This window comes from Branchiostoma belcheri, unplaced genomic scaffold (assembly GCF_001625305.1).
Source record: "Branchiostoma belcheri isolate BF01 breed outbred unplaced genomic scaffold, Haploidv18h27 scaffold100, whole genome shotgun sequence".
NCBI lineage: Eukaryota > Metazoa > Chordata > Leptocardii > Amphioxiformes > Branchiostomatidae > Branchiostoma > Branchiostoma belcheri.
Genome location: NW_017802381.1, coordinates 140966 through 164901, shown reverse-complemented (window position 1 = coordinate 164901; position 23936 = coordinate 140966). Strand labels below are relative to the sequence as shown.

The following is a 23936-nucleotide window of genomic DNA, read 5'->3' as shown; positions in this document are numbered from 1 at the left end:
CGATTTGCAAGACGTCACCACCGCATCGAAGGGTAAGGCAAGTGCGGCGAAACGTACAGCTTTGGATCACGGAGAGTGTTGGTGATCAAGCAAGCAATGGTCAATAAAGATTTGTGAATATTTCAATAATGGTTTTATCGGTAACAAGGGTTATAATGTTGATGCACAAGTACGTAGCTTTGTTGTTCTTTACTTCTATACGAAATGCGCCGAACACTTTAATAGGGCCCGCCCGGTCGAACCATAGAGAGCAACAATCATCGAGGCGGAGGTCTGGGCGGAGTTAATGAATGAATGAATGAATAAAGACCTTTATTGTACACACATACCCATTGGGTTAAGTACGGGTCACAAAAAGGATGGAATATAGATAACAAATATGTTAATGCTACTGTGGGTGTAGAAGTGCTACCGGATAATCAAAGGAATTATATACACTTCAAATATGTATTAATTTGTACTCCGTAAAACCAAGGACATTATACACACATAATGTCCTTGGTAAAACTGAGTCTGTTCAGAGGAAAGAAATACTTCCTTCTCGGGGCCAAGGTTCTGGAAAGCTGTCCTAAACGATGCCACGACCCTCTCTTCGTTCTTCAGCTGTATGTGCACTTTGCAGGGGAAAAAGATCGGCGTGCACAAGACAACGGGCGCAGCATGATTCAAAGTTTATTTTATTTACGCCCTTATTCACGCCGATCAAAAGAAACTGCGACAATTCGGTACGTGCAGGCCCGTGCACGTGGCGACACAGGCTGGCTTCCCGCTCTAGCTGTGGGTTCCCACGATGTGTTGCCAAGGGCAGCGGCACGTACACAGACCTACCGGCGGATCCCACCCACCGGCCGACGGTAAGATTGTCAAAGACTACATTTTTAACTCCGCCCCTATCATTGTTGTGTGCCGAACAGTCGAGTACATCTAACTTGCATTTTCACGTCGTACTGACTGGTATAGCCCGCTACAAAGTAATTTCCTGTTGCATTAAACAAGATTTAAAAAGATTTGTGATACGAAATGAAATATTGATAACAATTTATGTTAACTGAACCTTTGTAACGGCATGGAGATAATCTTTGTTGAAGATTTCTGAGTTCAACGCAAGCCGGAAGTGCAATAGAACTGACCATCAGTCGAGGTACAGCTATTATGTTATCACCTGTTACGTTACGACGATCAAGAACGTTCACGGCTTGTGGACCATTTCAAATATTACCACTCATAAACCCTCTTATAATTTCATATGTACTTACGTGGGGTTTAATATTATTTAAATTTTAGGCCGGAGTTTCACGAGATCGGCGCCGGCTGGCTGGGGAACGATCCCGTCGGCATGATGGAGCGACGGGCGTCGTCAAAACGATACAAAAATGTTTACAAGCACAACGCAAGGACAGACAGATTTCTACACCAGCGCTCTTTGTGCGATCCCCCAACCCACAGACTCTGGGAAACTCAAATTACTCTCATGATAGACAAGGTGCTCCAAGCGAGTATGCAAACATTGGGTCAAAATATAGCCAAACATTGGGTTGACTTTATTTGGAAAACACTCGGTTCCGACACCCTTCTGAACAGCCAAATCGTGGGAAGCGATTTCTACCGAAAATGACCGAAGTAAAACATGACGTAATGCTTGCAACAGCATGCGGTTGCTGATTGGTCAAATGTTTGTCAGAGTATTATGGGTTGCCGGTTGCTTGCAGGACCCGGAAGTTCCCAAGGATAGGGACTCAGAACTTTTTTTCCAATCGTCCCGAAACGTAACCAAATCTACTTTCATTTCGACATCGGGACAGTGGTAACGAACACCTAATTTCTTATTTCCTGCGAAACACCTTCGCTCTCACTGCGCTCAGACAGGCAAAGATGCTTATCTAACGTATACTAAGTAGCCTCCTTGGACAGGCGAAAAAGTAGGTCAATGGCTTGAACTTTTCACCCTTTTCACCCGATCTGTTTGCTGTGTCAGGGAACAGTTTTCTCATCTCAATATTACAATTAAAATAGTTAATGACATTATGTATTCACCAATGATGGTCCCAGACTATAGAACGCCCCTTAGCAACAATGTCAAAATGTTGATAGATGTAAGTTCCGACTTTAAAACGACCCAACTGGCGGCTGGAGTTTCAGTACGGGGCTGCGGAACACCAGTTGCTACAACCCTCCGCGGCCCCACAGCTTTTGGTTCCCGCAGGAGCGCGCCGGGCACTTCCCACCGGCCGGAGCGCCGGGCACGATCTCCACTGGCCGGCGGCGCAGCACCGAGGAATTTACCGGGGAGCTCCGCTGGTATGGTCACCAGACTAGACAGGGGAAGCCCGCCGCGGCAGCCGGCTTGGTCAGCGTGGATTTGTACTTGGAACAAAATAGGCAAGGTCTAAACTTTTCTAAAATCTAAAGCCTGGATACCGATACCCCCAGCCGTAGAGGTATAGAGGAACCTACGAAGGACAGGTTGAAGAAAGGTATGTTAACATTACTTTTAATGTTACTTCCTAATGTTGTAATGTGCCATAATCGTATCAGTCTAAATTTTGCAATCACAGCCGTGTTTTTGCAGTACCACATGTCTGTTAGTTATTGTACTGTACACTGAGGATCTTTTTGGATCGTAATATCCTCAAACTGGGCGGGCTGAGCACTCATCACTGTATACGTAGAGAAATTATCGGGAAGTTTGCCATTGTCTGGCTACCAGGCTACTAGTATTTTGGCCGACAATCGCCCGTTTGTTTGTATTTCATGACAGTTCCTTCACCCAGTCGCTATTTTCTTGTGTACGAGACTAGTATGTACTTTGTGTTCTGTATATGTATGTGTAGTAAACTTTCCTCCATTTCTGCTCGAAATTCTTTGTATCTTTCAAGCAGACTTTTTCGAGATTTCTACAATTTTTTCTATGTTATTCTGGTGTTCTTGGATCTCGCTGTGTTGTCGTCCCCCGGGTATTTCCTTATTGTGGATCTGAATGGGTCATCACTATATGTGTGACGCTATTTACGTACAGTTTCCGACAAAGATTCAGACCTATAATGCCAAAGAAGAACAGTTCTACTAACCTTGGAAAAACTGAGCCTCAGAGTAGAGAACTAGAATAAATTTTTCGCCTTCGATGAGGCGCGCCTGTTATAACTCGCAGTGGTTTGGGGAAATTTTGGTGAGTTCGCTTTTACGATAAGAATTACAAATTATTGTTTACGGATTCGATGCCCGCGCAGAATATCGATCATAGTCAGCGTAACTTGAACGTTTTATTTGTGTGATGTTCGCAAAGTACTTGGTTGTGTCTTCAAAGTTCCGGTGTCAGAATTTGGGTGTTGTTATATCGATACATCATTGTTGATCACTGAGTTAGAGAAAGTTTAAAGTTGCTTGTTGGCTGGTTACAACACGCGTGGAGAGAAGCTGGAATTTTAGTTTACGCATTGAAAATGTGTGCCACATGGTTACCGCATTCTCCCACGGCAGAGCTATCCCGCGGCAAATACGCCTTGGGATTACTGGTAAGGAAGCACCCCTGGCGTGGGAGGATGGGTTACCGCCACATGACGTCAAGTTCCATCGGGATCAAGTTTGTCGGCCCTACTTGATATTCTCCCCTTTCCGACAAAACCTTTCTGTTCAGATTAGTGGCTTAGGGATATTTTGCAGGCCCAACCATACTCTGCTGAAATGCCAGATCTTTCCAGCTGGCCTTTCTAATCATTGTCGTCCTGTAACTGACCCGGTAAAATACCCCTGCATGAAATACCTCTGGGCGGGCGGGCAGTGCTGATAGCACCACCGTGAGATACCGGAAGCATGCGATGGTCTGGCTGCCAGGCTATGTTAAAGTAATTTAGCATTCTTGGAGTTTATATTCGTCTGTTAGTATAATACCTGATGAATTTATTTTTGGAAATTTGTACTGTGAAGATTCTAACACCCGTTTTCCTGACTTCATTCATCTTGTTCTATGTGTGGTTTGTTCCGTCCATTTTGCTTACAGAATTTGGTCAGTATATCATTACAGATCCGACTGGTCTTTATCAGGTATCGGCGATCAGTGTTTTAGCAAGGAGGTATTTAACCTCCTTGGTTTTAGTGAATTTTTGTTAATAGCTGCTCGTTTTTAGCGGCTGGTTTTTTGGTTTATGTAAAGTTTGAGCCACCTGACGCCATGTTCCGCCGGGGTTTTCCGGCCTTACCCCAATTCTCTCCGTCAAGGCTCTTCTGTCCAGTAACCCCGGGCGTTGGATTTTCTTGTCTTTCCAGTAAACCTCAGACATGCAGCGAGGGATACCCTACTGTTCTACACTGGACACCGGTGCCGGCATATATGCCCTGTCTGCGCTAAACTGCCCGCACCTGCCAACGACGCAGGGTTCCGAACAGTGGAGACCATCTCAGTGCACGGAGAAGGTTTCAGTACGTTGTATACTCATCTCTAGGTCAACGTCATTTTTTTTTACTATTCACACAATTACAACTTGATATTGATCCGCGTATTCTTTGCATTACATGTTGCTGACATCCCACCATAATATTGTCCAAGTTTCACATCCGTGGTCACGCTGAACGCTGTCGAACTATGCTGAATAACACAACCCTGGAATGCAACAAACTTCGCTAATAACCTGTTCTACGCTGTTTCTTTCAGCTCTACATGGCGACAAACACAACAGTTACTCAAGAATACAATTAAGAAGTGGAACAAAATACCAGGTGAGTGCCTGACCATCCTTATTTCATGCAGTATTGTACATATAATAATCACGATGGTTAGGCAATGTTCGCATATCTATAGTACTTCTTTCATGAAAAGCTGTGTGTTTTGAAACACGGTACCATGTTTACTATGATGTCATTGCTGGGAAAACAATGTAGCCTGGGTGCCAGGCCCCTGTGCCACCATAGTCAATAAAGTCAGGGAAATCTCACGCCTGGAACACAGAATTTGCAGCCGCGCGGGGTCTAATTTATACGTCTAGATAAACTGAAGAAGGAAGCCAGCTCCGAAACTGTGGCGTGTTGGGCAGTATAGAGGCCCGATCGAGAGTCTCAGAAAAAAGCACTTTCTTTATTCCAAGCAAGGAGTTAAGCTCCTTGTTCTAAGTGCTAGGGTCTGGCACACAGGCTATTGCCAGAAAATGTGTTATAGATGTGTCTGCTTCATTGCATTCTGTAAAATTAATCGACTCACATGCTTTGCATATTTACATTTATGACCCCAAATCTTGTTAATTTAAGTTAATCAAAGCTGGCCAAAGTTGGCATAGATTCATTTATGCTCTTTTCTCTCTTTATACCCACAGGTAAACTTCGCCATGTCCACCCTGAGATGCAGACTACAACAGGAATTCACTGGCTAGCATGAAACCTAGTCGTGGAAGGCTTGGGGTGTGCATTCATGTTTTGCAGCCAAGAAAATTGAAAAACAAGCATGGAATGCAACAGCATCATGGAAGCAAAGAAAATAAAAACTAAAAAAGCAAGACTGACACAAACATACATGATAGAAAACACACAAGTGAATAAAATTTCTTACACAAAACATCACTGTTACACTACATGTGTCACACAGTAAAGTTATAAAAAAACGACCAGCATCATATAGTTGAAACTAAAAACATATTTGAAGTATTATAAGCTTGAATATGCTGCTCCTGAGCAAGAAATTTGTTCTCTCTTGATAGAAGAAAACATATTTGAAATATCAATAAAGACAATCATTAACATTCTGTGTGCAAAAAGCCACAGTATGCCTGAAAAGGTGCCATTTGCATGCATGGTAACATAGGCCTTTCCTGCTTTTTCCGATGACCACAAGGCCGGAGGCTACCTCAAAACCAATTCCCTAGGGAATGCATTCGTGCAATTTTTGAAATTCTTTCAAAGCGATCGCAGTACTTACACAAATGCCTCCGCCCCTGAGGCGTCGCCAAAAAAGGCTGTTGGACAGTACGGTTTTAACGGGTGTCCTATGAAGCTAACTCTGTCAAGAATGGTACCAGGTATTTAGTTCATTTTCTTAAACATCCTATACATATTATCCGTTTTTGAGAACGATTTACTAGAATGCTATATATCCTAATAGATTTATCGAAATACCATACTAGATTTTACAGGGGTCTACGGCGTTCTCGTGTGTCGAAAACAACACGGAACAACCAAGTTTCCAACAAATGACAGTTAAATGGACACTTTCATACTTCTACGAAAATGGAGCCTTCAGTATCTTTGTTTGGACGCCATTTACAAACACATTACAAATAACCCAATCCTTGCAATGTTTTACTATAATACTCTGTACATTACCATAATACAGAACGTTTTTTAAATTTTCTAATAAAAGACAGTTCAATGGACGTTTTCATACCTCAACGAAAATGACACCTTAATTTTTTTTTTATTTTGACGCTATTTATAAACACATTACAAATAACCCTTTACGTATTATGTTTTACTAGAATGCCCTGTACCACACCATAGTACAGAAAGCTTTCTCAAGGGACTAAGGTGTTCTTGGCTGTCGAGAACACCAAGAAATTATCACATTTGTGAAAAGAGGCTGTTGAACAGACGTTTTTAGTGCGTGTCCTATAAAGCTAACTCTGTCAAGAACGGAACTTTTTTTCAAACACTACAGTACACCTATAGCTCTTTTTATCCTACATCCTGTACGTGTTTTGATGTTACAAAAAGGTTCTTCTACTACCAACTGTCTATCTACGTCAGAAAAACACTGAATTATCGAATTTCAAAACGAGATCGTTCAGCGAAAGTGTTTTTGCGCGTGTGTTTTCGATTGCGTTTTGTACATGCAGGGCCCCTTTAAAAGCAGTTTGGTTCTCGTGAAATCTTTTTTGAAAGCAGATGTGAACAAAGTTGAGCAAAGGCAACGAAAGAATTACATTTAAGGTAAACAAAATCAAATGTGGTCACTCCAACGAAACAGCTGTACACTACTTTTTACACTGCCCATTGTACACTGATTAACGCATTGACATGTTATCATCTCAATTAACATCCTGCCATTTGACACAAACAACGTCACCGACAACACCTTATGTTCAACTATTCTCAGGGGTAACCCCTCCGTTGTCGTTTGTCAACAACTGTAAAATATTTGATGTGGTTTTCAACTTTATTTTGCAGATAGGATGTTTTGTTTAATTTAGTTGATTGATTTTGATTTGTACACCAGCTCATTATGTACCTTTGCCATTTGTTCTTCTTCTTATTATTACTTTGTTTTATTGTTTCTTTTAGAGAATTGAGATAAGTTTTATAACTTTTTGCCCAATCCTCGAAAAAATAAATGTGAATAAAATAGATAAAGAGAGACTGATCTCATATTTTTGGGATATCAAGAATTTTGGAATGTTCTTGCTTTTAGTAATTTAGAAAGTTTGAGCGATCTGATTCTTGATTGTTTTAGTAATGTCTACAAAGAGACAAGAATTAGTTTCTTTACTCTCTTGAAGCACCCCAGCATCCCTATGGAAAGCAAAGCCAAATTTTTCAACTCAATCTTCTTGCCAACACTTACATATCAGTGCCAGACCTGGAACTTGACTAAACCCTTAGAACGAAAAATCATCACGTGTGAAACGAGGTGCCTGAGACGACTTGTCAACAGGACCAGACGTGACAAGATCAGAAACACCACGATTACGTAGACAGATGGCAGGGGTTAGGCCAGTCCGAGAGTTTATTGATCAACAGCAAATTAAGTGGTTTGGACACCTGGTTAGGATGCCGCCACAAAGTGTGTCACATATGGCATATAACAACAGAAAATCCGGACCCAAGGCCAGGGGCGACCAAGGAAGAAGTGGATCGACAGCGTGAAGGACACCCTGACCAGACATGGCCTTACGTCTACTACAGCCTCCGGACTCGCCGTCAGCCGCCAACTGTACCTCCCCACGACACCCCAGACGGTAGAAGTGGATGGATGAAGTAAAGTAAAGTAAGTACTTTCTTGACTTTGAATAATTCTATAGCTACTTGTAACTAGCATAGTTTTAATTATATAGATAGTTCAAGAAACTAATTCTTGGTTTTCTTGGTCAAGTTATATTAAAAAAAAATACAAGAATCTGTGTCCTTTTAGAAAAAAAATGTTGAATTAAAACTAATTCAAATTTAAAACCTACAAGCAAAAGAACATTCAAATTCTTTTATGATTTTGTTTTTCTTATCGAGAAAGTTTAATTGAACGAAAGAATTATGTTTTCCTGGTAATGTTCAAGATGATGTAAGAATATTTTTCTTAACATTCTAGCCAGAAATGTCATGTGATCTCTTATGAATTCCTGATTGGTTATTCCAAATCCCAGAATGTATGTAGGGATTTTTTAACAGAAGCAGGTGTTTAGGCAGAAGTAAGAGCAGTGCTCTGTGCTGGTTAATTCTTTTTAGTCAGATATTGACTAATGTCAAATTTGAAGTCAAAATTAACGTAATAAGGACCTTGTATACACATGAAGCAAGGGTCAGCTTGAAGAAGAAACCAAAATACAACTTTGCAACAGAAATAGCATGGAACCAAACTGATATAAGAATACAGATCATATCACATTCCGATATCATTCATTATTTTTTTTATATTATTTTCAGGGCCAATTAAATTCAGAAGTTTGGTTCTCGTGAAACCTTTTCGTAATCGGAAATAAATCTTATTTGGAAGCAAACGTACACAAAGTTGAGCAAAGGCAACAAAAGAATAACATTTAAGGTAAACAGATTCACTTATTACATTTTATTTTTAAAAGTATTTACTCTTTGATTAGTTTTTTTATTTTCAAATTTTACTCATTACCCCCGGGCCGTCCCGGGACTCCCGCGCGGCCACGTTTGAACGCGTTCTGTAACTCGTTACCTCCCTCGTAATGCGACTTTTAGCCTGGCAACCGACCGCCGTGGGTCAGTGTTTGTTTCGCCCTTGTCTGTTAAACTTTACGGATACCGTGTATCATAACTTACGGTACCTCCTATTCGGGCCCGTATTGTACTATCAACATGCTTGCCTTTTGTTTGGCCTGACGTTAGGAAAACATCTCCAGCTCAGCCATGTGCCTATACCGTATGACGTGTACCAGGACGTTTGCTTTGGTCAACTCCCGGGTTCACTCTCAAACAGGATTCATCTTTATTATATATACACGTGCACTAATGACTGTACGGTAACCGTCTATAAATATCATAAAGTCAAACTGACTTTATTGTGGATTTTCCTATTATTCTAAAATGACAACAATGCAGGCAAATAAAAATTCTAAACAATGACTTGCTAAAGGGGGAGATTTAACAAGTATATCGTCCCACCAACTTGGTTTTGCTGCGTGCAACTCTATTTCAATCTGTAAATTCATGACAGGTACAAATTGACAAAATTTGGCCCAAAATATATTGCAAGGTACTCGATTTAATTTTTAGAAGTAAGGGAGTAACTTGCTGTAAAAAGCTTCGTCCACGCCATGACGTTACACGTACGTTTACTCTGCAGCTTGCCTATACCACGGCAGCAACAACAAACAACATAGAGATATAGATCCGCGTACACGTCGGCACACCTCAGAGACCGCCCATAATATCAGTGTTTGAACATTTATAGTGTACACAGCGATCCAGCCGAAAGTGAGAGTATTTATTTCAGTATCTTATTGAAATTGTTGCTGCACCTCCGGTAAGTCCTGTTCTAATATTCTTAGAATCCTATATTGGTACTGCTAGTTATCCATTTTGTCTGATCCTTGAATTCTTTTTCATGTCACTAATATCTAACCGTTTTCGCCCTGGAGCTGCCTGGTGCTGCCTGGTGCTACCTATTAGTCTTGCGTTCTGCCCGTATTATGTTGTCCTTTGCGTTTATGGTACACTTCTGTTACCAACGTTGATTGTTTTTAAACCCGTAGAGAAGGTGATTTTCTGCCCCTAGAAAATAGCAGAATTTTTTGTATTCAATACTTGGCTTTAGGGGAGACACCATTGAAAGGGTTCTCCATTGAAACATATGCTAAACTAGAGTTCGGAGGTCTCATGCCTTCGACAGTGTGATATTGTTTTGGTGGGTGTTGTGTGTATGTATAGTGTAGGCTTTTTGAAGATGATAATCGTAGATATATTGGTCAGAAAGCATTTTTGTGAACGAAGCAACATACTTTTTACCTAGCCTGTACCATGTCTTTCTACGGAAATACGGAATGTAGAATTCGTCATTTGGTACAGGGGTGTCTTGAGCATTTGCTAAAGAATGACATTTTGCAGCTTTGGCATACATCACTTGAAAATGGTGTAAAACAGGTCTTTCCTGCTATTTTCAGACAAAAATGTACATTTTTTGCTCCTGTGACCTAATATTACAACCAAACGACCTAAAATTTGGTATAGGAGTGCCTTTGACGTGTGCCCAAAGAGCTATACTCACATTTTGTGGTAAGCACTACTTTGAATTTGTGTAAAATACGTTTTTTCTGCTCTTTTCAGACAAAATGCTTTTATGCCATTGTATTAAAACCAAACGACCTAAAATTTGTTATAGATGTGTCTTAGGCAAATGCCAAATGAACTTAAGACATAGTTACACGTAGTATTAATGGGCGACCCCCTATGACGTGGATATATTTATTTATTTATTTTTTTTGGATCAGGCCCATGTCCCATATCAACAAACACAGTACATACTATTAAAAACAAATCTAAAACTATCTGGAGAAGACTATCTGGCGGAAGGCATCGGAATGCACAAGAAGATGGATAATCTTATTGTCTGACGACAACAGACGGGAAACGAATGAGTGGGTAACCTTACGGCGTTTAGCGTCAAACGTGTCTGTCCGGTTAATAGCAAACAGATAACTTGTACTTGCATACCTGCCAGCACAGAACAACAACTTAAAAGCACTGTGGTACGCCACCCGTAGTTTGGGTATTGCTCCCACACTATACATGGACCACAATTGTGCGCAGTACATTGGCGAACAGAACGCCGAGAACATCTGCTGAGCTGTAGCGAAATCGTCTAAGTAGCGAGTTAGCCCGGGCATAAAAACCCCTGACATGTGCTTGGATGGCCGAATCGTCACGGAGATCCGGAGTGATTGAATATCCAAGGTAAGTGGCGGACGAAACATACTTAAGGTCAGATCCGTACAGCGTCAGCGTCGCAGGTATAATGTTCATACGGCGTCATGGAAATAGCATACATAAGGTTTTTGTTTCGTTTAATATCATATCAATGTCAGCGGCAGAATGTTCACAAACATCGATTAGCTTCTGCATAGCTTTAGCGGAAGGAGTAACGCAACAAATGTCATCCGCATACATTAAATGGTTAACTTAAGTGTTTCCCACATAGCAACCAACACCTGTCTTCAACAAATCAGCACTTAAGTATGAAACATACAAGTTAAACAGGATTGGTGATAATATACTGCCTTGAGGCAGACCATTACTTGCATTAAACGTATCTGATAGAGTCTGTCAAAAACGGACACAGAATGACAAAGTGCTGTACCACACACAGAGAAATCTGACTATGTACATTGGAGCGCCTCTGTCAATAAGTTTTTTAAGCAATATCGAATGATTAACACGATCAAACGCCTTTGTAGCGTCCATAAATGTTACAAAAACTGGGAAACCCCTTTGGCGGTAATACTGTATGATTTCTTTCAAGGCAAATATGCAAAGATCTGTCCCATGACTCTTTTTGAATACAAACTGGTTGCTAAGGGACTAGCAATTGCAATAGGGCGATAGTTGTCCTTGTTCGAAGCGTCACAGCCGGGCCTCTTCAGTATAGGGACTAGGAAATAGAGAGTAGTACAGCGAATAGTCTTGAAGGCTGGGTAGAAAGCCTGATAAGAGCGTCAGCCATACGTAAATTGCGCTGTGTGGTGTAGGAATGTATCGGGTTTGAGACTGTATGATTTAAATTGTGAAGGTTTTGCAGTTCGTGTATAAATGCGCCGTATTACGCAACTGGCTTTCCGGGTGAGTCGGCTGCAGTTTAGGCCACGTCCGTAGAGGGCGATTTCAAAGTGTACGTTACGAGCAGATACGCAAAGAGGATTTTTTGGTTTTTAGATACTTTGTAGTTTGTGCCTTCACCTCAAACATATTCGATTTTCGTATTTGTGAAGTGCACCCTACTGTAATTCTTACCGCGTCGAAGTGAGTCATCTTGGGGCCCTTAACTATAAAAATCCCCATAGGGCGAAAACTGTGTTCTGCTACCGTAAGGGGAGGGACCAGCAAATTGGCATGAGCAGAACTACCAGTGTGTACACCGACGATTTATTTTGGTACTTCTTTTTTTAGATAATTTTTTGTCCTGGGCAAAGGACAGAAGAATGTATATTTTCAAAATATGGCCAAAAAGTGTGACATTTTTCATGGTTTGACCTGTTATTGACCTCTAAATACTTGCCGCTATCCAGTAGCGGATGGCTTGGGGGTTCCAGGTCCCCAGATGAGTTTTTAATAGCCTATCGTCTGTCAACAGCAAAACTTGAGAACGCTTAAATGGATGATCTTGATATTTAGTAGGTGGATAGGTCTTCTGCTGGGGCGTTAGTTTGGGCCCCCTAGCGGCTTGCTCAGAAATCTGTTTGAAAATATTCAAAAGAAGATAACTCAAGAACCGGTAGAAGGATGGCGGTGATTTTTGGTATGTAGGTAGCTTACGTGATGCTTGCGGTAATTATGCAAATCAGGATGTAATTTGCATAGTTAATTGAGAAATTCTATAAATCAGATGCATTACATTATAGGACTATTCAAGATTGTGACATGTTTTTGAGAACGAGAGAAACACAGGCAGATATTGATTATGTAAATTAACACTTGTAATAAATCCATGATACTAACTGCCTGGAATTTCATACTTGGGGTTGCTGGTGTCTTTTGCAAATTTAAAGTGACCAGTGTTCCTACAGTAACGTACGGACCTCCCACGATGCCCTTTCCTGAACTTGATCTTCCTATCGTCAACGGTAACTTGCTCAGCAAAAATCGTGAACATCCATTTGCAGATTCACAAATTATCCCGCTAACGACAATAACGACCACCACAAAAGGTCAAATTTAATGACATGGGAACCCCCCACGAGGCCCATATCCGAACCTGACCTCCGTATTCTCAACGGCGACTTGGCCACTGAAAATCATAGACAACCACTTAAGGATTCCCGAGTTATCTGACGAACAACAAAAAACGCAAACACAAAAGGTCAGCTCTAGTCATGTAAGAACCGCCCACGAAGCCCATTTCTGGCCATCACTAAGACAACCTGCCTGCCAAAAATCGTGAACCACGGACCATGCCTTCAAACTTTATCGTGCATAATCTGCAAAACAGTGCAAAAACGATTTCATAGCCTTCTGTCGAAGGCAATCATACATGAAAATGGGCATCATATCTCTAGTTTACGACGTTTTTGTCACACAAACTCACCTTCACGTCTTAGCCAATTTAATAATATGTACCTACAACAAGTTTCGGAAAAAAGGGAACGGCGAGTCTCGAGGTACAGCCTTCTTTATAAGAATCCGTGCACTTTGACCCCGTATTCTAGGTCGATACCAAGGCATTAGGCAGGAGGGGTGTATGGCAACAAACAAGCCCATAACAAGGCAACTTCATGAAAAAACTTCATTTTTTTTTTCAAAAACATTCACTCAAAACCTTACTCTGTACAATCCACCACAAACATGCCAAGAAGTCAACAAAAATCCCACCCAAGAAAGGGTTTTAAGTAATTTAGCTCATTTTAATTTTGAGGTCTCTCACCCAGCAACTTGTGCGCATGCCCTTCGACTCGCGTCACCCCTTCTATAGGGTGATGAACAAGAGTTAAGGAAAACCACCCCCTTTACTGATACACTAGGGGGATGCGATCATGTTTCCCAAAGATGGACTTCATTGATAGCCCCCTTGGGAATTCAGGGGTAGTTGTATGCCCACACTCTGGGCCTGTACGGAAGGCTTGTATAGCATACCTACCAATATCACATGGCTTTTTTTAAATGCCACGGGGGTCTGTTTGTCAACAACTGTCAATCAGTAATAACTAAAGTCTGTTTTACTACTTTCATGTGAAATTACTCTTCAATAGGAAATTTTCTACGTTTGACAACTTTTCTATCTAGCCAGCTACCTCATATACCGTACCTATAAAATTCCCAAGATTTACACACATTCAGCTGAGAATAAAGAGCTAAAAGTTGCCCCAATACCCCAACCCCCTTTTCTTTGACAGAAAACATTGTCAAGTAACACATTCAGCGCAGATATAGCAATATATTTTCTTTAGTTGGCTCCTGTGAAGACTTAAAATGGCTATTTCTGATTTCTGGGGGGGGGGGTGGCTCCTGGGAAGGGCACATTTTGATTGGCAGTTTTTAATTGATGAAAAGCACAATGGTATAATCCTTAATAAATCACTTAGTACATCATTTAAAGGAATATATACCAAATTTGCAGTCATTCAACCTCTTGCAGGCAAAAAGGCAAAAAAAATGCACCCACATACCCCAAATTAGGTCACCATCTAACAAAATGTACTTGTAGATGATGATGAAACATAATTTTAACAAATCCAATACAGCTATCAGGTTAAGGAGAACACTATGTATATATAGCCCCAAACACTATAGGGGAGACACCATTGAAAGGGTTCTCCATTGAAACATATGCTAAATCAGACATGAAAATGGGCATCATATCTCTAGTTTATGAAGTTTTTGTCACACAAACTCGCCTTCGCCTTCTTTTGCTTTATGTGACGGCGTTAACGCACAAAAAAAAACACCATAACAGCACATTGAATTGATAACTTTTCGTTTAGCGTTTTATTGTATTATTACGAGTTTCGGCATTAAAACTACGACCAGATCTAATTACCAATGTTTACATTACCTGACCGTATTCAGGTAGTTGAAGTAACGCACATAACAAAATGTTTGGTCACGGTGTGTTGCTATGTGTACGAGTACATCGCGACGTGGCACTTGCGTGTCACAACAAACAGAGCAGGGTTACGGATCACTTTACACTTCTCAGACACTGCACGTGGGATTTACATATATATATACCTGGTAAATGTTTGCTTTATTTACCCACATTTACAGGTTTCGTGTAAATACGTTATATCGTCATTTACCTTACGAGGTATTTCTTACATGTATTTAGCGAGATTTGCAATATGGGCTATTTCCTACATGCCATTCAGGCATTTACCGAGTTATACCGAGCGTGGCATTTCTGACATTGAGATAAATTTCACCAGTATCTACATGCCATTAACAGAAAGGTTTGCCATATTTACAGACATTTTCTTATAGTTAACGTTAGTTCATCACGTTGCATCACTCCCCTGAATTACAAGCACAAGAAATGGCTTCTGGGCACAGCTCAGAAATATATATTTGAAATAAAAAAACATAGAAAGCATTGAAAACATAAATTGACAGTTACCCATGATTGTAAATGGTATGCAAATAAACATTAGACGGTTTACCACATACAATTTATACATTATAATTTTGACATTTCTTAATAACGAAATACCTTCTATGAGTACGTTTTTATAACGTTATGTGTCTCATGACTTATTACACGTTTTATTGAGATTGAAACATTGTTAATTGAGTTATTCTAGAAAGTTAACGGGTGGTGGAGCGTTTTATCCTGAAGAGACTTCTCCCCAACCTGCATGCTGTTATAAAAGACCAGTATGCGTACATGAGGGGCTCTTCGACGACCATCGCTCTTTTGCGCATGGTACAAACCTGGCTAACAGCTTTGTTTGTTTGTTTGTTTTTATTTGTTTACCCAGGGTGTACATATCGCCACTAAGGCGTTTTTCAATGTGCCCTGCAGGCATACATAAATAAAATATACAAGAAAATAACAGATATAACAAAATGATAAGTCAACTTATAAGTACAAATAAAAGCAAAAGTACTATATAATGCCGCAACTCAGTAAGGTGGTAATAAAACAAACTTGTCAAACCAAGAGCCACAACTCATAGTAATTAAGGCAATAATACAAAAACAAATCAAGGAAATAACAAAGGAATATAACAAAGGAATTTGCATATCAATGCTGTTTGATAACAAGTTATGATGTGGCAACACACTCCTGGTTGTAAAGGCGCTTAAAGGAAGAAACAGAATCTGCTCTTTTTAACTGAGGTGGGAGTGAGTTCCATACAAGAGAGGGATTTCTTTTTATACAGATTCTTTATTGACACAACAAAAAAGTACAGAGACTTTTGTATGGTCTTCTACAACTTGACTAAAGATCTAACAAAGCTACATACATGTGTGGATAACGTCATCTTACGTACAGAGTATATGTATGATGTAACAATAAAGGTTAACTATTCTCTAACATTTATATTGAAGTTGAGCTTTTGGCAGTTGTAGCCCACCCTATGATCTAAGGCGTGTATTGTGTGTGTGTATCTCCCTTAGCTGTGTGAACAGACCTGAGATGTGGGGAGGGGACATGTGTAGGGCCTTGTAAACAAGCACTGCTTTATTCCTCTTGTGCATCTCAATCACTGGGGTCCAGCCAAGTCTGTGGAGTATGGTATCACTAGGTGTGTAGTGATCGCACCCCAGGATCACCCTCCCCGCCCTGTTCTGTAGTTTCTGTAGTTTATCGATGCCGCCCTTGGTACCTTGATCCCAGACAGTACTGCAGTAGTTTAAGTGAGGGAGAAAAAGGGATGTGTATATTGTCATTAAGGCTTCTCTATTGATAAATGGTTTCAATCCCTTCATGATACCAATAGCCTGAGACAACTTCTTAGTTACATGTAAGATGTGGTCGTTCCACTGTAAGGCTCTGTCTAGGAAGACTCCCAAGTACTTAAAGGTATTTACCTGATCTAGGTTAGTACCTTCTAGTGTCAGATGTAGGTCACGGCTTGCAGACTTGGCCCTATGTGTCCCTACAAGCATGGATTTACATTTCGTGGGATTTAGGGAAAGTTTGTTAGCAGTAAACCACTGCACAAGCCGAGCTGAGTCACTTTGGATTGTCTGTGTTATGGTCAAAATGCTCCGGTGTGCAAAATATATGATGGTATCATCAGCATACATCGCAATGTTGCATAGCTGGATACAGTTTGGTTCTTTTCAAATTCTTTTTAATTGAGGTGGGAGTGAGTTCCATAATGTGGCACCAGTACAAGAGGGGGATTTCTTTTTATATTGAAGTTGAGCTTTTGGCAGTTGTAGCCCACCCTGTGATCTAAGGCGTGTATTGTGTGTGTGTACCTCCCTTAGCTGTGTGAACAGACCTGAGATGTGGGGAGGGGACATGTCGTGTAGGGCCTTGTAAACAAGCACTGCTTTATTCCTCTTGTGCATCTCAATCACTGGGGTCCAGCCAAGTCTGTGGAGTATGGTATCACTAGGTGTGTAGTGATCGCACCCCAGGATCACCCTCCCCGCCCTGTTCTGTAGTTTCTGTAGTTTATCGATGCCGCCCTTGGTACCTTGATCCCAGACAGTACTGCAGTAGTTTAAGTGGGGGAGAAAAAGGGATGTGTATATTGTCATTAAGGCTTCTCTATTGATAAATGGTTTCAATCCCTTCATGATACCAATAGCCTGAGACAACTTCTTAGTTACATGTAAGATGTGGTCGTTCCACTGTAAGGCTCTGTCTAGGAAGACTCCCAAGTACTTAAAGGTATTTACCTGATCTAGGTTAGTACCTTCTAGTGTCAGATGTAGGTCACGGCTTGCAGACTTGGCCCTATGTGTCCCTACAAGCATGGATTTACATTTCGTGGGATTTAGGGAAAGTTTGTTAGCAGTAAACCACTGCACAAGCCGAGCTGAGTCACTTTGGATTGTCTGTGTTATGGTCAAAATGCTCCGGTGTGCAAAATATATGATGGTATCATCAGCATACATCGCAATGTTGCATAGCTGGATACAGTTTGGTTCTTTTCAAATTCTTTTTAATTGAGGTGGGAGTGAGTTCCATAATGTGGCACCAGTACAAGAGGGGGATTTCTTTTTATATTGAAGTTGAGCTTTTGGCAGTTGTAGCCCACCCTGTGATCTAAGGCGTGTATTGTGTGTGTGTACCTCCCTTAGCTGTGTGAACAGACCTGAGATGTGGGGAGGGGACATGTCGTGTAGGGCCTTGTAAACAAGCACTGCTTTATTCCTCTTGTGCATCTCAATCACTGGGGTCCAGCCAAGTCTGTGGAGTATGGTATCACTAGGTGTGTAGTGATCGCACCCCAGGATCACCCTCCCCGCCCTGTTCTGTAGTTTCTGTAGTTTATCGATGCCGCCCTTGGTACCTTGATCCCAGACAGTACTGCAGTAGTTTAAGTGGGGGAGAAAAAGGGATGTGTATATTGTCATTAAGGCTTCTCTATTGATAAATGGTTTCAATCCCTTCATGATACCAATAGCCTGAGACAACTTCTTAGTTACATGTAAGATGTGGTCGTTCCACTGTAAGGCTCTGTCTAGGAAGACTCCCAAGTACTTAAAGGTATTTACCTGATCTAGGTTAGTACCTTCCAGTGTCAGATGTAGGTCACGGCTTGCAGACTTGGCCCTATGTGTCCCTACAAGCATGGATTTACATTTCGTGGGATTTAGGGAAAGTTTGTTAGCAGTAAACCACTGCACAAGCCGAGCTGAGTCACTTTGGACTGTCTGTGTTATGGTCAAAATGCTCCGGTGTGCAAAATATATGATGGTATCATCAGCATACATCGCAATGTTGCATAGCTGGATACAGTTTGGTATGTCGTTAATGTATATATTAATAAAAAGAAGTGGACCAAGGATAGATCCTTGTGGTACACCGCAAGTCACCTGTGAAGTGCTGGACAGTACGGAGTTAAGGCATGTACATTGAGACCTACCAGTAAGGTAAGACCTGAACCATTTGCAGGGCAATTCATTTATACCGTAGATTTTGAGTTTAAGCAGCATTATATCATGGTCCAGTGTGTCGAACGCCCTAGACAGGTCACAGAAAATGACCCCTGTTTGTTGCTTTTTGTCCATTGACTCAATCCAGTCTTCCACTACTGAGTGGAGGGCGGTCTCGCATGAGTGGGCCTTTCTAAAGCCAGATTGGGACTGAGTTAGCAGTTTGTTCTTATTGAAATGGTCATACAATTGATTGTGTACTGGTCTTTCTAGAATCTTAGAAATAGCAGGTAGTATGGACACGGGGCGGTAATTACTGGGGCTGGTCTTATCCCCCTTCTTATGGATAGGCAGAACTTTAGCCTGCTTCCATTTGGTCGGAAATTTCCCTGTGTCGAGAGATCTATTGAAGAGCTTGGTAAGGGATGGGGCGAGAATTTGCGCTCCCACTTTCAGCAACCTGTTGTCAATGTTGTCTAGGCCGGTGGCCTTCTTAATCTTAACTGCTGACAGCTGTTCGGTGACAAACTCCACCGTAATTGGTGAAAAGGTGAAGGTGCTGGTTGCTTTCTTGAGAAATTGGACCGGAGAGAAGGGAGAAAGTGCCCCTGAGAGAGACTTATACAAGTCCTCAATTACTTTGTGGAAAAATGTGTTGAAAATATCGGCCATTCCTTGCTTGTCAGATTTGCTATGGCCCTCATATTCCAAGCAAGTTATAGTATTTAATGACTTACTGGGTAGCAATTTACGAATTGCCTTCCAGATTCCAGTTTGACCCCCCTCGGATCCCTGGATTATTGACTGAGAGGCATGATCTTTTTAGCCATCCTGCACATGTAGTTAACCCTGTTCTTCATTACCTTGTAGTTAGCAAGGTCCTCACTAGTACCAGAGCGCTTTGCCTGTCGATACATGTGATCTCTTAGGTTAATGAAATGGCGTAGGTCGTTAGTAAGCCAAGGTGCAGGTGTACCTCTTATTTTCATTTTCTTAATGGGAGCATGTAAGTTGGCTACGTTGCTTACCAAGTCCTGCCATGTTTCCAGTTGTTCATCTACAGTAGGAAGGGTGTCTAAGGTGTGCCATGGTACCTGTGCTAAGTCAAGCTTAAATTTCTCTTCATTGAAAGATTTGTTTACCCTTCTGCTTGTGACTGTGGGCTGTGACTTAGGGCTCTTGTTTCTATGGTCAGTATAGACCATGGTGTGATCACTAAAGCCCCCCTCATATGTCCCCTGGTTGTGTAGGTGTGCTTTGTCGTTCGTTAAGATGGCGTCTATTGAAGTGCTGGAAGTGTCAGTGACTCTAGTTGGTGAAGATATGATGTTGTCCATCCGGTGCAACATACATAAGAATCGTAGCTTTCCTATTGGGCCTGTGTTGTCATTGGTTGACCAGTCACAATTCAAATCTCCCATTACGATGACTTCTTTATCCTCGTCACTAACTTTCAGCATACATTCATCAAGAACTCATGATCATCGGATGGAGGGCGGTACATACTACTAATCAATATTTTCTTACGAGAATGTGGGATTAGTTCAGCCCATACGGCCTCAAGGCCAGGGATTTCTAAGTCTGTGCGATCTCTAAAGGGAATTTTGTTAGAAATATAAAGTGCGACACCGCCTCCGTGCCGACTCCCACGGTCATTTCTAAGTACGTTGTATGAATCAATGGAGACAAGCGCATCAGTGATACTATCATCCAACATTGTCTTAGTCGCAGCGAAAATGTCAGTTTTACTACTATCAAGAAAAGCTTCTAGCTGGGGTTTCTTTCTTACAAGACTCCGAATATTCTGATGTGCAAATAAGAGGCCTTTACATTTTGACTTCAGTGGTACATCGATCAATAAGTCGTCAGTATCGATGGGAAGACCGTCGACTACAGACGAGTTTTCCACAGCAGAGCATACATGACATAGCCAATTATCGATCGTATTGTTTACGTCAGTTACGGATACACAGTTCGTGTGAAACTGGGTTTCAAATAAGTTACAACAAATTCCTTTGCCTACCCTTTGGAGACATACTCCACACGGAAACCTTGCAGCCCGAGGTCCAGGGTTGGGGGAGACATCGCCGGATAACAGTATGGCTAGGCAGGAGAGTAGATTCAGCACTCGTGTGATCTTTCCGGTACCAGGTGCCGATTTTCCTAGGAGCTTTACTCCGTATAAGCCAGGGTTCACTCTTGTGTTGTCGGTATTCAGAGTCATCCAGGTACCGGTATTAAGGTCTATCTTGTTTAAAGTCCTATCCCACTTGGGTACAGTAGTAGGGCGCGGCAAAAGCGCCAATAGTAGTACAGTCACAATTAATGCTTTGGGGATGCCGAGTACGACAGTGCCCCTCGCAGCAGTAGCGAAACCGTGGATTATTATCATGATTACGCAAGAAAAAGGACTAACTGACTAAAGCATTACGCAAGGTCCTAACAGGTATTGAGAGCACACACACATAGCAAAAATGGCTGCAGAGGTGTGGTCCAAAATGGGTGTTTGACTCCTCCTCTCAAAGTTTACTTAGACTGTCCAAAAAAAGACAAGAAGTTAATGCAGACCGCAGGTAAATACTTATCTTTCCATCAATGAGGGTTTCAGCATCGGATGGTAAAGTTTTAGAGGGATTTTCAGCGGATTAAAGACACTAAGAACTGAGAGGAATCAAAAGGCAACCATCTTGGATCGCAGTGATATGCAAATTATCAAAGCTTTAGATCAAGAAGCCAACCCTCGTCAGAGCCTTGTTTGCTGACATGTCCAAAGCCTTCGATCGAGTCGACCATGCCATACCACTACATCATGTGATTGATATCCAGGCCAGTCCATGCATGGTCACATGGATCCACAGCTACCTCAGTGGTCGGCGTCAGAGGGTAGTAGTCAACGGTGTGGCGAGCTACTGGAAGGAGCCAACACCAGGTGCCTCAGAAGATGGTGTTCTTTCCCCGTACGTCTTTCTGTTCTTTATAGCCTCAAGAACAACTGTTCATCCTGATACCATGAACGTGGGATATGTAGACGACGTTTCCATGTCCAGAACTATATAATTATCCCTTTATAACTCCGGCTATAACAGATCAGTACGCATACATGAAGGGTTCATCTACTGTTATAGCTGTGGTCAAGATGGTACAATCCTGACTGCCCGCGCTTGATTCCAGAGACCCCATGGTAGTTCAAGCACTCTTTGCCGACATGAGCAAAGCTTTTGATAGAGTGGACCACGCCATCCTGATTCAACGCGTAATTGACACAGTACCTAGCCCTCGCATGATCACCTGGCTCCACGACTACCTCAGGGGACGCACTCAAAGCGTGATGGCCAACGGCAAGTTCAGCAGCTGGCTGGTACTCACGTCGGGCGTGCCACAGGGAGGGGTGTTGTCACCTTACCGTTTCTGCTGTTTATGGCTTCACGTACATCAGTCTACAGCGACACACTCAACATTGGCTACGCTGATGACGTCAACATGTCCGGGACTGTCCTAGTGTTAACCGCCGAAATGAGTCCTTAGCATGGTTCACAGAATTTATCATAGCGCAGTCAGAATCGGGAAAGCCAGGCTAAAATATATGTCGTTGTAATCCTTACAAGTCAGGGAACCTCGGGAAGTTCACTTGAAGATCACACTTGTACACAAAAACGAGCTTTGTAGCGTCAAGTTGACCTTTATTCGCTACCTAAGAACTCATTTTGGCGTAGGTTTTCGAACTGTATGGGGGTTTCCGTGATACCGCTAATCCCATCTACTTCCGGGTCACGGCTTACGAGGTTCGGTTACTAGTATATTACACGCCGAAGAGCTAAGGAAACGTTGCGGAGTGAAATTTCATGAAAAAAAGCTCTTAAAAAGCCGCGCCTATAAGGTTTCGCAACTTCTTCCCAAAAATCTAATTACGCTTTGGCGAGTATATTAGGGTCTGCCCTCCGTGTCTATCATATAAATGATACACGTAAACGTCGGGTCGTCCTCGGAGTGCTTTTTGTATCATTTCAATGATACGTGTAACTACCTAGGTTTTCCAAAGTCGGACTGACTTCCAATATAGTAACCCCACTATCATATCTACGCATGTGTGATACTGGTAAAAAATCCCTTCACCCTTTGGCGAGTACTCTTTCTCGCAAAGGCGATTATGGTCTGCCCTCCGTGTCTATCATATAAATGATACAAGCAAACGTCGGGTCGTCTTCGAAGTACCTTATGTATCATTTCAATGATACGTGTAACTACCTAGGTTTCCAAATTCGGACTGACTTCCAATATAGTAACCCCACTATCATATCTACGCATGTGTGATACTGGAACACTGTACCAGCAATCATTTAAATAGCTAATAGAAGAGTTACCACTTGGCTCTTAAAAAGCCGCGCCAATAAGGTTTCGGAACTTCTTCCCAAAAATCCAATTACGCTTTGGCGAGTATATTAGGGTCTGCCCTCCGTGTCTATCATATAAATGATACACGTAAACGTCGGGTCGTCTTCGTACCTTATGTATCATTTCAATGATACGTGTAACTACCTAGGTTTTCCAAATTCGGACTGACTTCCAGGCTAAAATATATGTCGTTGTAATCCTTACAAGTCAGGGAACCTCGGGAAGTTCACTTGAAGATCACACTTGTACACAAAAACGAGCTTTGTAGCGTCAAAGTTGACTCATTTCCATTTTTAGGCGAGGTTTCCGCCATTGGATTTCCGTCAAAATACGCACCCTATGGGGGTTTCGCGGTATCTGGTTGCACCTGTTTCCGGGTCACGTCCAGCGACGTCATTACCCGGCGAAGGGCCGCTGCCAATCCAAGGGCAGTGTACTGCGCAATACTCACCCTTTCGGGAAAGAAGGCTCAAGAATTATATATACGGCTCTTTTGCTTCAACTGAACGAGCCACTGACATGTATGCACATGTGTAAAAACGAGTACGCTAGCGATCATTCGATAGCCGATACATTTTGCCTGTATCGTTGCAAACACGTCGACGACAACACGACTTTCACCTGAA

The 23936-nt window shown here is 41.9% G+C and overlaps 1 protein-coding gene across 2 annotated transcripts in view; it reads left to right on the top strand.

Moving 5' to 3' along the window:
* The window catches only part of LOC109473769, a 75189-nt gene that overhangs the window by 11053 nt on the left and 40200 nt on the right, over positions 1-23936 (top strand). The window contains exon 1 of one of the 2 annotated variants that reach the window (XM_019773830.1): positions 9602-9682. The exons of the other annotated variant lie outside the window; for it this stretch is intronic. The gene's annotated coding sequence lies outside the window, so the exon portion shown is untranslated. Of the gene's footprint in view, positions 1-9601; positions 9683-23936 lie in introns of those variants that run through there. 2 annotated transcript variants of the gene reach the window in all.